At 42.4% G+C, this 13,972-nt stretch overlaps 1 long non-coding RNA gene across 1 annotated transcript in view; it reads left to right on the top strand.

Moving 5' to 3' along the window:
- The window catches only part of LOC130477361 (uncharacterized), a 34,754-nt gene that overhangs the window by 9,274 nt on the left and 11,508 nt on the right, over positions 1–13,972 (top strand). The gene's annotated exons all lie outside the window — the stretch shown is intronic.

Raw genomic sequence — 13,972 nt, 5'->3', positions numbered from 1 at the left:
GTAAATGGTCAGGTCTATTTTTATAGCTTTTTCAAATGTAAAATCAGTCCTTGTAATGACTTTGGAGGGGTGTGAGTACTTGCTTCCATCCCCAGTATTTCCTCACAGCTTGGAGTGCAAGAGAGAGCGAGAGTGCAAGTAATCACAATAGAACTATACTATTCTTACTTGAAATGGCAGTGGTAATGATAAGGCAGTGGCAGTCAGAGGAGGGAGACCATTGGAGTGGGCTGATGAAGCAGGGAGGGATTACAATATACTTTGCCATTTGGCTGCTTCTGCAGGTGCATTTGCTGCTAATGAATATATAAAGCTGACATTCTGCATCAGATCATTGGTACGCCGCCTACTCTAGCTGGCAGCAGTTCTTGAAGGTCTCAGGCACCATGTGTCTCTCTCTCACCTGTCCCAGTGCTGCTTCTCTGTGGTCTTTTAACTGGGGCTTTCTACATACGAACTAGGTCCTCTTTCACAGAGCTGTGGTTTCCCCCCGCACACACACACACACTGCTGGAATGGTTTTAACTTAGAAGAGGAGCATACCATACTTCCACCCTACCCCGAGTGAGGCTTTTCTTTAACCTGGGACCTCTCCTACCCAAGTTTTTATATACATCTGCAGTAAAAACATTAGGTTTTATGTTTTCATCAAGTTTGTAATTTCAGAAAGTTACAAAAATGACTATTATCATACAAAATGGTTTTTAGTTATTTGATCATAAAGCCATATCCACTATTTCTATAAAACTGTTGCATTAAAGTACCATTCTTTTCTAATAGCCAAGGGCTATTATGTCGGATATTTTAGATAAAAAAATATACAAAATGAGTCCAGCACCGATTACAATTTATGTTTTGCAAACCCAATGGAATCCCTGGGTTTGCACAAAAATCCAGCTTGTTAAAGGGAGGGGATATAACTTCTCCCTAACAGTCATAGGTGTGTGCACAAACACAGAGAAGCTCCTCTCCAAATAAAAAGAGTTCCTCAGAAGATGGAAATGATCATGTGAGAAATCAGAAGCTATTTGAGGTTGCAGAGGCAATCCCTCACATTGCTAAACCTTTGGTTTCAATATCATCAGATAAAATCTGTATATATACAGGATATGAAAATAGGTTTTACTAGAGCTAAATCAATTTTACAACAAGCGTTACTGGAGAGTAATGATCATCTAATTTCAAAGATGTATAAGATATTGTTAATAATATATACAGAACAAGACCAAGTTAAACCTACGATGATAACCTGGGCACAGACATTGGGTCACAATATTCCTTTGAATAAATGGGAAAGACTTTGGTCAAGAGATATGAAATGTATACTTTCACAATCGTTAAGAGAGAATGTTTATAAGATGATCTATAGATGGTATTTGACGCCAAAAAAATTAGCCAAAATGTATGGAACAATGTCACCAAACTGCTGGAAATGTCAAGAGGAGGTTGGTTCTTTCCATCACGTTTGGTGGCTATGTGAGAAAGCCAAGAACTTCTGGGACATGATTTATAATGAACTAAGATTGATATTACAACAAAATATCCCAAAAACACCGGAAATGATGTGGTTAAGTATTATACCGGAAACAATATTGACTCGAGATCTTTTTTGATGTATGCTACCACAGCTGCAAGATTGGTTTATGCAGCAAAATAGAAACTGTCTGAAATACCGGACAAGACTGACTGGATAAACAAAATGTTGGAACTAGCAGAAATGGCTAAACTTACTGCATTAGTAAATCAAAAAGAAAATGTGGAATTTATGGGAGAACGGGAGGCATGGACAATATACTGTGTTAATGAATTTAACTTGGGAAATATTAAATATAAATTATATTAAATATAAATATGTTCATCGCTTTCCAATGTGGCGCCTTCATGTAGTGTTATCCGCATTGACCAAGCCTCCTTTTGAACCTCCTTTTGAGGTTGCGTTGAAGTTCATCAGGATGAAGGCCTTGTTTCTAGTCGCAGTCACATCTGCACGTTGAGTGTCTGAGTTAGTGGCCCTCTCCATTATCAAGGGACTTTGTATTTTCCACACCGACAAGATGGTGCTTTGCCCCGACCCTACATTCATGCCCAAAGTCAACACAGCTTTTCATAGACAACAAGAGTTTCATCTCCCCTCTTTTTGTCCTAGCCCTAAGTGTGACAAGGAGTGGGAATGGCACACGTTGGACTTGAGAAGAGACATACGTATTTATATCAAACGTACAGAACAAATCAGAAAGACTTAATACATGTTCATTGCCCTCAATGCACCTAATAAGGGCAATAAGTTATCCAGGTCAGCCATCAGTTATCTGATAAGGCAGTGTATTGCCCAAGCCTATCAAGCCAGCCATATTATATACCAGAGGGAACAACGGCACATTCTGAACTAAGTACAAAATCTTTTGTAGCTTTTGTCAGACAGGCTTCTGTGGAAGAAATCTGTAAAGTGGCCACGTGGTCGTCTGTGTCAATATTCATCTGTCACTACAAAATTAACCCCTTCTCTTCAGCTGATGCAGCATTCGGTATGTTTCAGCAGGTGGTGGAAGACGCGTAATATCCCACCCAGAAGTTATGAACAGTTCTTTGAGGTCCCAAGAATCAAGATACCCTTCTCTCAGAGTGAGAACGAAACCTTGACTACTTACCGTGAGGGTTTCTTCTGCTCTGAGGTAAGAAGGGCACCCGGAAGATGAAGAACTGCTGTCCTCAACCACTACCACCCCCAAAATAGGAGAAAACCAAGGAGAAATCCTAGCCGTTATTCTTGTTCCTTGTGTTATACTGTTCCTTTACTATTCTACTATTCTTCCTATTACTATTGGGTTTGCTCCTGTTCCGTTAGTGATGTAACAAGTTTTTTTCCACTGTTGTGATGGAATTCATGCATTCCTGTCCTGATTTAGCTGGGTAGGATTGGAAAATGAGTAGGAGATTTCCGCCAGAGCAGGGGTCGGCAAACTCATTAGTCAAAAGAGCCAAATATCAACAGTACAACGATTGAGATTTCTTTTGAGAGCCAAATTTCTTAAACTATATAGGTAGGTACGCTGTTTATTAACTTAATAAACTTTAATTAAAGTTTTAAGTCTTAATTAAACTATAGGTATACTGAATAAAACTTGAGATCATACTTAATAGTGATCTTATTTATTGATAAAAATTAAATTGTAAGTCCCTGCCATTTCCCCCTCCCCGTCTGGAGTCCTCGTCTGGAGGCCTGGTCTACCGCCATAAAAGCCTATTGGTAGACGTGGCCTCCGGCTGAGTTCTATTGGGAGGCCAGGTCTACCCATTGGCTTTTTTGGCAGTAGACCTGGCCTCCGGAGGCCCATAGAAGCCAATTGGTAGACCTGGCCTCTGAAGGGGGACTTTTTCCCCTCCTCGGAGTCCAGGTCTACCACCAAGAAAGCCAGTGGGTAGACATGGCCTCCCAATGGGACTCAGCCAGAGGTCAGGTCTACCAAAGGAAGCCCGCCCCGCCCAACAGCTGATGGGCGGGGGGGGGGCAGGAACCGCCGAGCCGCCCGCCCAGCAATCGCACTGCTAGAGGGGAGGGGAGGCTTTAGCCTCCCAACCATTGAGGGCAAGGGAAAGGGGGACCTGGCCATTCTCCACGGCGGGGGGGGGGGAGAGACAGTGCGCCCGCTTGCCTGCTCTATCGCACTCGCTCGTTCTCTCTCAGGCGCGCCGGCTCCGCAGCCTGGCTGCCGGCGCGAGCGGGCACAAGAGCAGGGGCTCCGAACCAACGGGCCAAAGAGCTGCATACGGCTCGGGAGCCGCAGTTTGCAGACCCCTGCGCCAGAGGGACAGGAAGCAGAAATCAGTTCCTGTCTCCCCGGACATGTGATGAGAATCACCCAAGAATCAAGATGCCCTTTTTGCCTCAGAGCAGAAGGAACCCTCATGGTAAGTAGTCAAGGTTCTGCTCTGGTTCATGAATCAATAAGACATTCTTAAACAATTCGTAGGGATAATCACCTGGAAAACATTAATTACAACTTTGAAACTGCCAAGCTTGCCTAATATAGTATTAGCCATGGTATCCATTCATTGCTGTTTATTTTATGAGACAATTAATTTAGACATGGGAAATTTTCCATGGAAAAATAAGCACTAGAAGTCCTATCTCACACCTCTGCATTGACACATAATTATTAACGCCTTTCCACCTGCTTTTGTTGGTGTGGATCATTTATTTTCAATTTTTCTAAGTATAGTTGTACAAAAGTGAAGCACAGTTTACTGTTGTGTTGCAGTAAAAAGTTAATTAAAATTTAGATTTGTATCCATTCTGTTTGTGGCAGGAGATTGGAAAGAATGAAAGACTGGCTGTGAGGATAAGTTGGGGAACTGAGTAAGTGCAGAAATTAAAAGCTGCGAATTAGATTTGGATGGAGGTTGGAAAAAAAGGGGAGGGTTATGAATTCTTGAGACAAAAGGGGGCCTGGAAAGGCCAAGAGTGTAGTGCAGGAGCAGGATTGTGCAAAACAACTCCTTTCATCCAGTACAGTGAAAGTGCAGTGAATAATCTGTGGGAATTCCCCCGAACTGTCATACAGGAGTGCTGGTGACAAGAGGGGCTAAGTACCAGGAATTTAATTGTTTTTAATTGTAGTGTAAGTTGGAGGTTGAATTTCTGTTAAATAATAAACTTGGAAATTCTGTAGATGCTGCAGTTAACATCCCTTTCATGGTGCTTCATAATGTTTTTTGTCGACATCAGGACCAAAAAGCCCAAGTGAATTAAAGAAGCAGAGATGGATGTTTTATTGGACCAAGCCCAGAAAGGAGGTAAAGCAGCACAGCATCTGAGGCAAAGTTCAGAGAGTGAGATCCCTTGTAATCTGGGTGCTTGAGATCCTAACCGTGGCAGTTAGTAGAAAAAGAGCAGGGGTAATAATAGTAGGTTTATAGGTCAAAATGTTTTCCAAGTGTGTGTTTGGGTAACTCAGCATAGTATTTGCCCTTTTCTTTTGCTGTAGCATCAGTTGACTCCGCTGTTGTCCTTGAGCATTCTCTAATGGTTCAGTGTCCCTATTAAAATAAAAGTTAAATTATGCAGGTTTCTAAATGCATATTTTGGGTCAGTGTTTCCAATAATGTCTCTATATCCAGTTCCCTTCATTAGTAAAGTGGGTGTATGTTGCATGTGAATGAGGAGGCTGCCAAAATGAGCCCATGGAGAGAAGAGGAGTCTCTGCTGTTGAGGCTAGAGGGTAACAGCAAAATTGTGGATTTTATTTTTTATGCCCCCCCCCCCCCAGCCTTCCATAGAAAACTGATGATGGCTGAGGTCTGTGTATAAGCACACTCCTTGTGCTTCCTTGGAATGTTGGTAGCAGAGTGCCAGCAGTCTGCTGCTTCAATGCTGCTCGAGCTACTGGAGTTGGTGTCTGAGAACATAGATACAGATTCTGATCTACAGTGGTGGCCCTTGTAAGGACAGAAAGGTGGGATACATATTTTGTAAATGAATACAATAAGAACGAGAAGGCAATTTGACTTGGAAGATGCACATTTCTGACTTCCTGCAGAGGATCTTTAAACTGCAGTTGGACTGCCTCTTCACAGTTTAAAGGCTGGGGTGGGGGGTTAGCATTATAGAATGCATGCTCTGATGCAAATGTTTTCTGAAACCATTATCCCCCCCAGTGGATTCTAGGGTGAAAGAGTAAAGGGAGCAAGCTCTTCCCCCACTCTTCTGAGATCTTTGAGAGATAAGAATGAAGAAAGAATTCCTTATCTACCCATAGCCAGCTCTTTTGAGGGAAGGGAATTGCAATACTTGGATAGTCTTTATCACGATGTCTGATGTGTCACCTACTGGCAGGAGTCATTGTGGATCAGAATCAGTATCTATCTAGCAGGCTCTGCCTATGCACAGTACCCATTCTTATTGTGGATTAGATTGGGTCATCTACAATCTTAACTGCAGTTTGACATTTCACTTCTGTCTGATTCCAGAGCACAGGTATGCAACTGGCATGAGAGCCCATCTCATACTTGGTCAGATGGTAAATTGAGAAGAACTGTGCTGGTCTATGACTGTTTTTAATAAAGATTGATCATACTTGGTCAGAGGAGAGCCAGAATCAGTAATATGGGAATGTCAGTATTATTGTGTCACTTCCGTATTATAAGGATTACAAGTAATTCTTGGTATGGTTTATTATATAAAGGCTAAGTATTGTAATTAACTTGGTTTTATCTGCTTTCAACAAGGGCCGGAAGTGTTTGGCTCCTTTTGGAAATATAGCTGCCTTTTCCATCAGTGCAGTCCAACAAGCAACGCTGTGTGTACCTTTGATCTTAAATATTCCCATTCTGTGCTAAGATTATTCAGATTATGCTGCAAAAAAGGCTGAATTCCAGTCTGTATAAATTATGAAAACTAAGTTTGTGTGGTTTCTTACTTTACATAATTCTGCAATTTTACTGTTTTGCATAATTAATTTTGCTTCTGCTATTCATGGGGAAAGGCAAGAAGATGTATAGGGCTCTGAAATTTCTCTGGCTGATGAGATTTCACTAGGCAAGCATTCACACATTCAACTGTATCTCTTGCAATCTTAAGGTCTGGTAAATATGGTCTTTTCAATTAAAGTTGTGGCATTACATGTGATTATGTTGCTGCATTGTGTTGAAATAAGCATCCATATCTGGCACATGTGACTGCATATGGGATAAGGGTAACTTCCTGTTCAGAATTCAGTGGTTGGTGTATCAATGTTGGAGAGGTGCAATGTGCCTGCTGCCTTATGTGGCAGTAGTCAGACCTGTTGAAAAAACAATCTTAAATTTGCCATTTGGGGACTAGGTGTTTGAGAAGTAGAGGCTGGACAGCTCCAGGTGCCCTTGGATGAAGCTGATTGTCCAGATCTATTTCAGTTTGGCTTCATACTCCGTTTTGGAATGGGGACTACTTTGGTTGTAGTGGATGATAGCTTTCACCAAGAGAAAGTGATGGTGTTATGTTGTCCATCTCATATTTCTCCATTTCATCAGATCCAGGTGAAGATGAGGTCATTCACTTGGGTGCCTGGAATGAGTAATTATCTGAATGAAAATGAATAATCTTAAAATCAAAACAGATAAGACAGATGATTATCACAATGGGGTCTCTGACTTCCTGTTAGCTTTGGGTCAGGCTTCCACCTTGGGAGTTGTTGTCCACTACAATCCCAGATAGCAGCTATGGTGTTGAGTGAATTTTTTTCAGTTTTGATTTGACAGCTGTACCTATCAGTTGAACATAAAGAGTTAGCCACTGTCATTCATGCCTTGGTAACTTCCAGGCTGGGCTGTTGTAATGCGATCTACATGGGACTGTTGCTGAAGACTGGAAATTTCAATTGATTCAAAATGGTGCTATCCAATTTTTGGCTGGTGTAAGCAAACATGAATGTACAGCATATATTTTGGTAGACAGTGAATTTGTTTTAAGATGCTTCCTGGCCCAATTCAAGATGTTAGCTTTGATTTTTAAAGTGGTCTGGGTCCAGAATCTACTGGAGAAGATACGTCCTCAGATGTCACCCATTTTCAACCAGCCATATACCTTAAGATGTGCCAATAACGCCCTGCTTTGGGTGCCATCTTTTGTGAAAGTAAAGTTGGCATCCACTAGAAATAGAACCTTTTCAGTAGTTGTCCCAGTGCTATGAAATGCCTTGCTTAAGTTTGACCCCATTGCTTATTTCTGAGGAAACTGAAAACATTTTTTGTGGAGCTTCTGAAAGGAAGATTTCTTTGTTGCTTTTACATCTGCTGTTTGCTTTGTTTATTGATTATTGCTATTTGGTTTTGTGTAGTTTATTTTAATATTTTCTGGTTATAGTTTGTATTGCTTTTAACACTGCAGATACCTTATAAATTTTTATGGTAAGATGATCTATAAATGTTAATGAGTGTGTCGCGTCCCCACTGTAGCTGGCTTGCCCTCCGCGGCGGGGGTGGCTAATTAGGGCCGGTATGTATTCCCTGAAGCTTGCAGCGTGAGGGTTTCCTCGGCCTCAGACCATTCAGAGGAGGAAGAGGTGCTTTCCTCCACTGAGCTTGCCAGCTTGAAGGTCTGCAGCACTCCTGCTTAGGCCTGACACCAGCCGGCAACTTCCTCCTTGGCCTCCACCCTCTGCCATTTATCTCTGCGCCACCCTGTGGCACCACCCTCTCCCGAGGTGATATAGCTTCCCTCCACCCATTTTCCCTTCCTTCAGGGATGTACCTCCCACTGGGCGTGGCTCCCGCTGGAGTGTCCGTCAGGCCCTCCCTCCTGCCTTCTGTGCTTCCGGCTCACGGCCGGATCCCTGGTCCTTCCCCTCCCCACAGGTGGGCCTTTCCCACTTTGCCCTGGCCGCCTTTGGGCCCGGGGGCGACTCCTGCGTGGCTGGTGCTGTCGGGTTTCGCCGCCGCATCCTGCCTTCTGAGTAGGGGCGCCTTACCCTCTCCCCGCTCGCCACCCGACGGTCGGGCCTGCGTGGGGACGCTAAATTCCTGGCCCTCTCGGCCAGGCGGGGCATTGCAAGGAGCAGCTGCGCCCCTGGGGTGGTGCTGCTGCCGCGGCGCTCTGCCGGCCCCTCACCCAACAGCTGACAGCCGGGGTAGGAGTCGCGCGCCTGTGGGACGCCCGCGGCTTTGGGAACAGGCTCCCGGCTGCCTCATGTTCCACCTGTTGGGGCCGGTGAGTTTTTCCCTGCAGCCTTTCCTTCCTTCTTCTCGGGCTGTTTTCCGGGGAGGGGGGAGGGTCTGTAGCATCCCCGGAGCCTGGGAGGGAGGGCGACGTGGGACAGAGTGGCATGAATGAGAGACATTTGTAGTACATGAAGAAATCCTGATCCATGGAGGTTGGACAGATCCCATATTGATGCCTCATAAAATAGAATCTTAGTTCAAAGGGTTATATGGAGTTACCTCATTCTGAATCCTGTTCTGTGGCCTAAATTATTACATTTACGCCTGCATCTAAGCTGCAAAGTGGCATCCTGGCATTGGTGTGGATGCCATTCATGAGGGCCTAAGTGCCCCTTATCACAGATTAAATGGGCACTTCCACCAGTGCAGGGTTATGCCGGCTGCTAAAGAGCTTTGCACCCCCCCTTTCAGGATTGCAGCCATAGTAGGTTAAAAATGATCATTTCCATAGTACAGAAGGTTCCTTGTGAGTTGCCTGGAGCTGATTCTTAACTGACAGCTATGTATTTTAAACTTGTAGCAATTTAAAATGTCTTATTCTGTGTTCATATAGAGCTGTTTTTATGGCACTATTTTAAGCAAATCATCACTTACCAATATTTCACAATTTCAATAGTAGGGGGATGCTTTGTAAAGTAAGAAGAGATGTTTCAGGTGTGACTATTAGTCTGTAGTAATAGAACAAAATTTGGACCCAGTAGCATCTTAAAGACCAACAAATTATCCAGAGTATAAGCTTTTGAGAGTCAAAGCTCATGTTTATATTTTGTAAATTATGTTGGTCTAAGGTGCTACTGGTCTTGAATTTTGTTCTAAGAGTTGGTTCTTTAAGACTTTCTGTGTGCCACAAAGAAGTAATTTGTATGTATGAGCAATTGAACTTGTAAAAATTTTGAGCTTTTATTTGCAAACTGGTGTAATCTTAAGATTGTATGCTTTTGCTTGAGAGAGTTTACAGGCAGCAGGCTGAACCCGTAAGGTAAGTGTTGGCATTCCAGTTAAATGCATATTTACCAGTGCCCCCCAGAGAGCATTACGCTATAGGAATAATAACTTGCTAGTGGTCTCCGGCCCAAAGTGTGTGCAGCTGTTCTTGACAAGGGCCAGGGCTTTCTCGGCCCTGGCCCCAGCCTGGTGGAATTCCCTTCCTGGTAACATCAGGCCCTGTGGGGCCTGCAAGACAGAAATATACCACAAGGCCTACAACTGAGGGCAGCCGTAAGTTGTCCATTGGTGCTGGCCCTCCCCCCACCTTCTCTTTACTTGTGGGGTTCGGCTGCTTGACCAAGTCTCCAGTGGCTACTACCATTAACATTACTATCACTTGACTGAGTGCCATCTTGGTATATTTAATTGGTATATTTATTTTATATTATCTATATTCATATGTAGATTGATAATGATTGTTGTTATTTTAAATTGGAGTTTTATAGTTTTATGTTGTTTTACAATATTGTAATCTGCCCTGAGCCTGGCCTGGCTGGGAATGAGGGTGGGGGGATACATTTAATTAAATAAATAAATGGTCATTATTTTGACCATTTGTATAAATGCAGTAGTAGTTTATTGCCCCCCCTTCAATAATTTTGCATATGCCTCTTCCAGTGTGCTGAAGGGACCCCTTGATACTGATAATGGTTTTGATACATGCTGTACTGGACTTTTTCCAGAGGTATCTTTTAATGCCCTGCTATACCCATTTCAGTTTTGTTCACAAAATGTGTTATAGTCCAATGCAAAGTTCCTCAGTGCTTTGCCCATGGACACTGGCACCTGGCAGAGAAGTGCTTAACTTGCTGTGCTGATCCCAGTTGATTGCTGGAGAAAGAGAGAGGGGAGGGGAAAATGCTGGGGCAGGAAGTAAAACACGGCACTTCCTGTCCTGGGCATCTCTTCTCTTTTCCAGCAGCCAACTGAGTGCAGCACAAGCAAGTCAAGCACTTCCCTGCTATATTTCCAGCCCTTCTTTTGAGGAAAAGTGCTTGGCTTCCTCATGCTGTGCCCCAGTGCCAGTGAAGGAGAAAAAGTATGAATGTGCATTCTCATAAGAGAGAAAATGTCAGGTAGGGAGTGAAACAGTGCACTCCCCCCCCCCGTGGCTTGCTTGTGTGGTGTTCCTCCTTTCCATTCTTTTGAGCTTGTTTGTTTATATTCTCAACCCCCACTTTCTGCTGGTATGAGTGTGTTTGGCTCTGCTTTCTATGCCAACCATTTTGTGCTTGTCACTGCCTCCTGCAACAGGTATATTGTGGTGGTGCTTACCACCCTGTCTCAAAATTCCAGAGGTGCCTGCAGGCTCAAAAAGGTTGGGGACCCCGGTCCAGTGCAATTTGCAAAATGTTAGACCCAACCTGGACATTTAGAATAAAAAGTTGTAGAATTTATGGTATGTTCGTTTGATCAGTGTGATAAACATATTCAAAAGTCCCCAAAATCTAACTTGAAGGAATGCTGCCATACTGGAAAATGGTGGATTGTTCTCTGCTTATATAACACACTCATATATCTGAAACTAACAAAAATCTGGATTTGATAAGCCATACTGAATGTTCTTGTACTCAGTGTGGTCACAAGATCCTTGAGACCAATTTTGGAAAGAACTTTAAACTTTGGGACTTTCCATATATTTGTCAGCCATCAAATGAACATACTCTGCTGTTTTCAACTTTTTATTATAAATTTCTCAGTTAATCATTAATTTTGCTGGGCTATGTTACTTGGAGAACAAAGTACACATATTATTAAAATACTGTTTTTAATTTCAAGTATCTACAATGAATAGTCAAATGAAATAACAATTTTGCTTACAAGCGTAGTATAGCACCAGTTTCGTCGTTTTGTAAGTTTCGGGACAGTTTTATTATTGTACTGCAATTTGGCTATGACCATACATTTTATTGCCCCTATGTATTCTCTGTTACTCGTTTTATAGAAAGTAATTGCATTCTTTGTCTGCTCATAGACATCTGCATTAGAAGGAATTGCACGTTAGTTGGCATTACTTTTACTTTGTAAGCTATATTCATTTGGTGCTTGTGATAAATGTAGGAGGTTTTCTGGTGCCCAGTCTTTCAGTTATGACTGGTCATAAACAGTCCCATTCTAGTTTCCAACTGCAGTCTGTGGTTGTCAGATTCACGCCTCTTCAATTCTGGACTTGATGAAAGTCTCTGAAGGGAATGTTGTCTTCTGTGGTAGATGTAGAAAGAACCGTTACTAGAACTTTGTATTCATGTGTTCCCTTACAGCTATTCTCATGTATGGTTGGTGTTTCTTCCTGTCTAAACTTTGTCATCTTACCTCGATGCATTACAAGAATGAAAACCTCTCCTGCTTTAGCCACTTGTAGAAGAATTTGAAGCATCTTGAACCATTGTTCTGAAAGCTTTTGAAGGATAGATTTTTGCCTTGTTTGTAGAGTGATGAAGTAGAATAATTCTCAGTTGCTGCATGCAAAAAGATGATGTGGTGGTTTGGTTGTGTGTCTGCGAGGGCATCCCGCAGCATTCTGTGCTGCACAACCTGCCTTCATGGTTCTTCTTACTGAAAATGCATGTATAGACACAGACATTGTGACAAGAAGGTCTGTGTCTTCTCCTCTTACTGCAGTTTCACCAACCTTTGCAAGTATAACAGCTTTTAATGTTTTCAGTGTATTAGCGTTAGGTGCTTGGGACATTATAATCCCCAAATCTATAATATTCATTTACAGAAGTTTGATAAACCTAGTTCTGTTTATTTTCAAAAAACTTCTGTTTCGTGGTTACTGCTGTGATCAAGTCATCATCTTTGGCCTTTATCAATGAAGATTTCCCTGCTTTGCCCTTTGTGCGATGCAAATTGTAACTATCAAACACAACAGCCATGTTTTAATTGTGTTTTTTGTCCAAGTATTGTCCATGTTTTTTGCATGTATTGCTCACTAATTTGGATGAACATATGCAATATTATGAAGGTATCCAATATTAAAGATGAATATTGAGGAAAGCAGGAAGATTGCTTTTACACTTAACAAATATGTCAAGGGCTGCTACAAAGAAAATCTTGTTTCCCTTCTGCATTAAATGCTTGTTGAAGAGGGCTATGGGTGGGCATCCAATATTATAAGTTCATCTTAACTCCAGCACAACTGAAGAGGTGGAAGAGCTGATTGGAATTCACCTTGATAACTTCACGTTTTGCTTTTATCATTTTGGGGGTACTTTCTAGAGATGTCATTGTTTTTCCTTGCTGAAAGGCATACTTTTCAGTTAATTTCATGGAGCTTATTATACTGTTTAGAGCAGTGATGTGGGTTTTGCAGACAAAAATATGAATTGGGACATTTTCCAGCGCCCTGAAAAGAGCATGATTTGACTTGTCTGAAGAGGAGCTTCCTCAACAAGCTCCCAAATCTCATAGACTGTTCTTACAAGAAGAGCTGCCTTTCTTATTATGCAGAGCCTTAAAGATCCTCCAAAGGTCTGTCTCTAAGGCTGAATTGCTGAAAGATTCTGAGGATGAATCTCCTGCGGTTTTCTATAGAGCAAAATTTGGGCTCTGTATTTCCCTTCCTGATTTTTTAATAGAAGGAAACAGGGAGGACCTGGCTGAATCTTCTAACCAGCGTTTTCATGTTGGGCATGCAAAAAGCGGTATTTTTTCCTCCAGAAGTGTCTAGGTTACTCAAGATTTCAATAGTGGTAGCCCCAGTGGTCATTGTCATCTCAGTGATGGCACAGTCCTAAGGAAAGGGATCGCTCAAAGACTCCATGGACAGACCACTCTCCACAAGGCACATGAAGGCTTTAGTAATTCCAGTAGAGCTTCAGAAACGACTTTTCTTATGGTCAGTGCTCCTCTTGTGTGGCTGCGTAAGCTAAAGTATTTACTCAAATGCAAGATTAGTTTTTTTCCAGGTATGCCATCTAAATAAGAGGGGGTCATCTTAAATGTGCATACAAATTAAAGTTGTCTAATAATAAAGACCTTTGTGTAACATTTTTGAGGGGTGTCATTTTATATTGGATCAGATCGTTGGTCCTTCAAAGTATTTTGAAGGCTTTGGCTGTCCAGAGTCTCACCTACTACCCGATCCTTTTAACTGGAGATGTTGGAAATTAAACCCAGGACCTTCTGCATGCAAAAGATGCTCTGCCACTGAGCCACAGCCCCTTCCTCCTCTCCTGAGGGACATCTTCCTTTCAGGTAAATAAAGTATTAAGAGAATATCCCGATCTGAAAAGGAAGCCAAAACTATCTCATCAGACTGGAAAGGACAGCAGCCTTCATGGCTGAT

The sequence above is a fragment of the Euleptes europaea genome, chromosome 5, assembly GCF_029931775.1.
Source record: "Euleptes europaea isolate rEulEur1 chromosome 5, rEulEur1.hap1, whole genome shotgun sequence".
NCBI classification, from domain to species: domain Eukaryota; kingdom Metazoa; phylum Chordata; class Lepidosauria; order Squamata; family Sphaerodactylidae; genus Euleptes; species Euleptes europaea.
The sequence above is the reverse complement of the archived record's forward strand: the minus strand, read 5'-3'. Positions and strand labels throughout refer to the sequence as shown.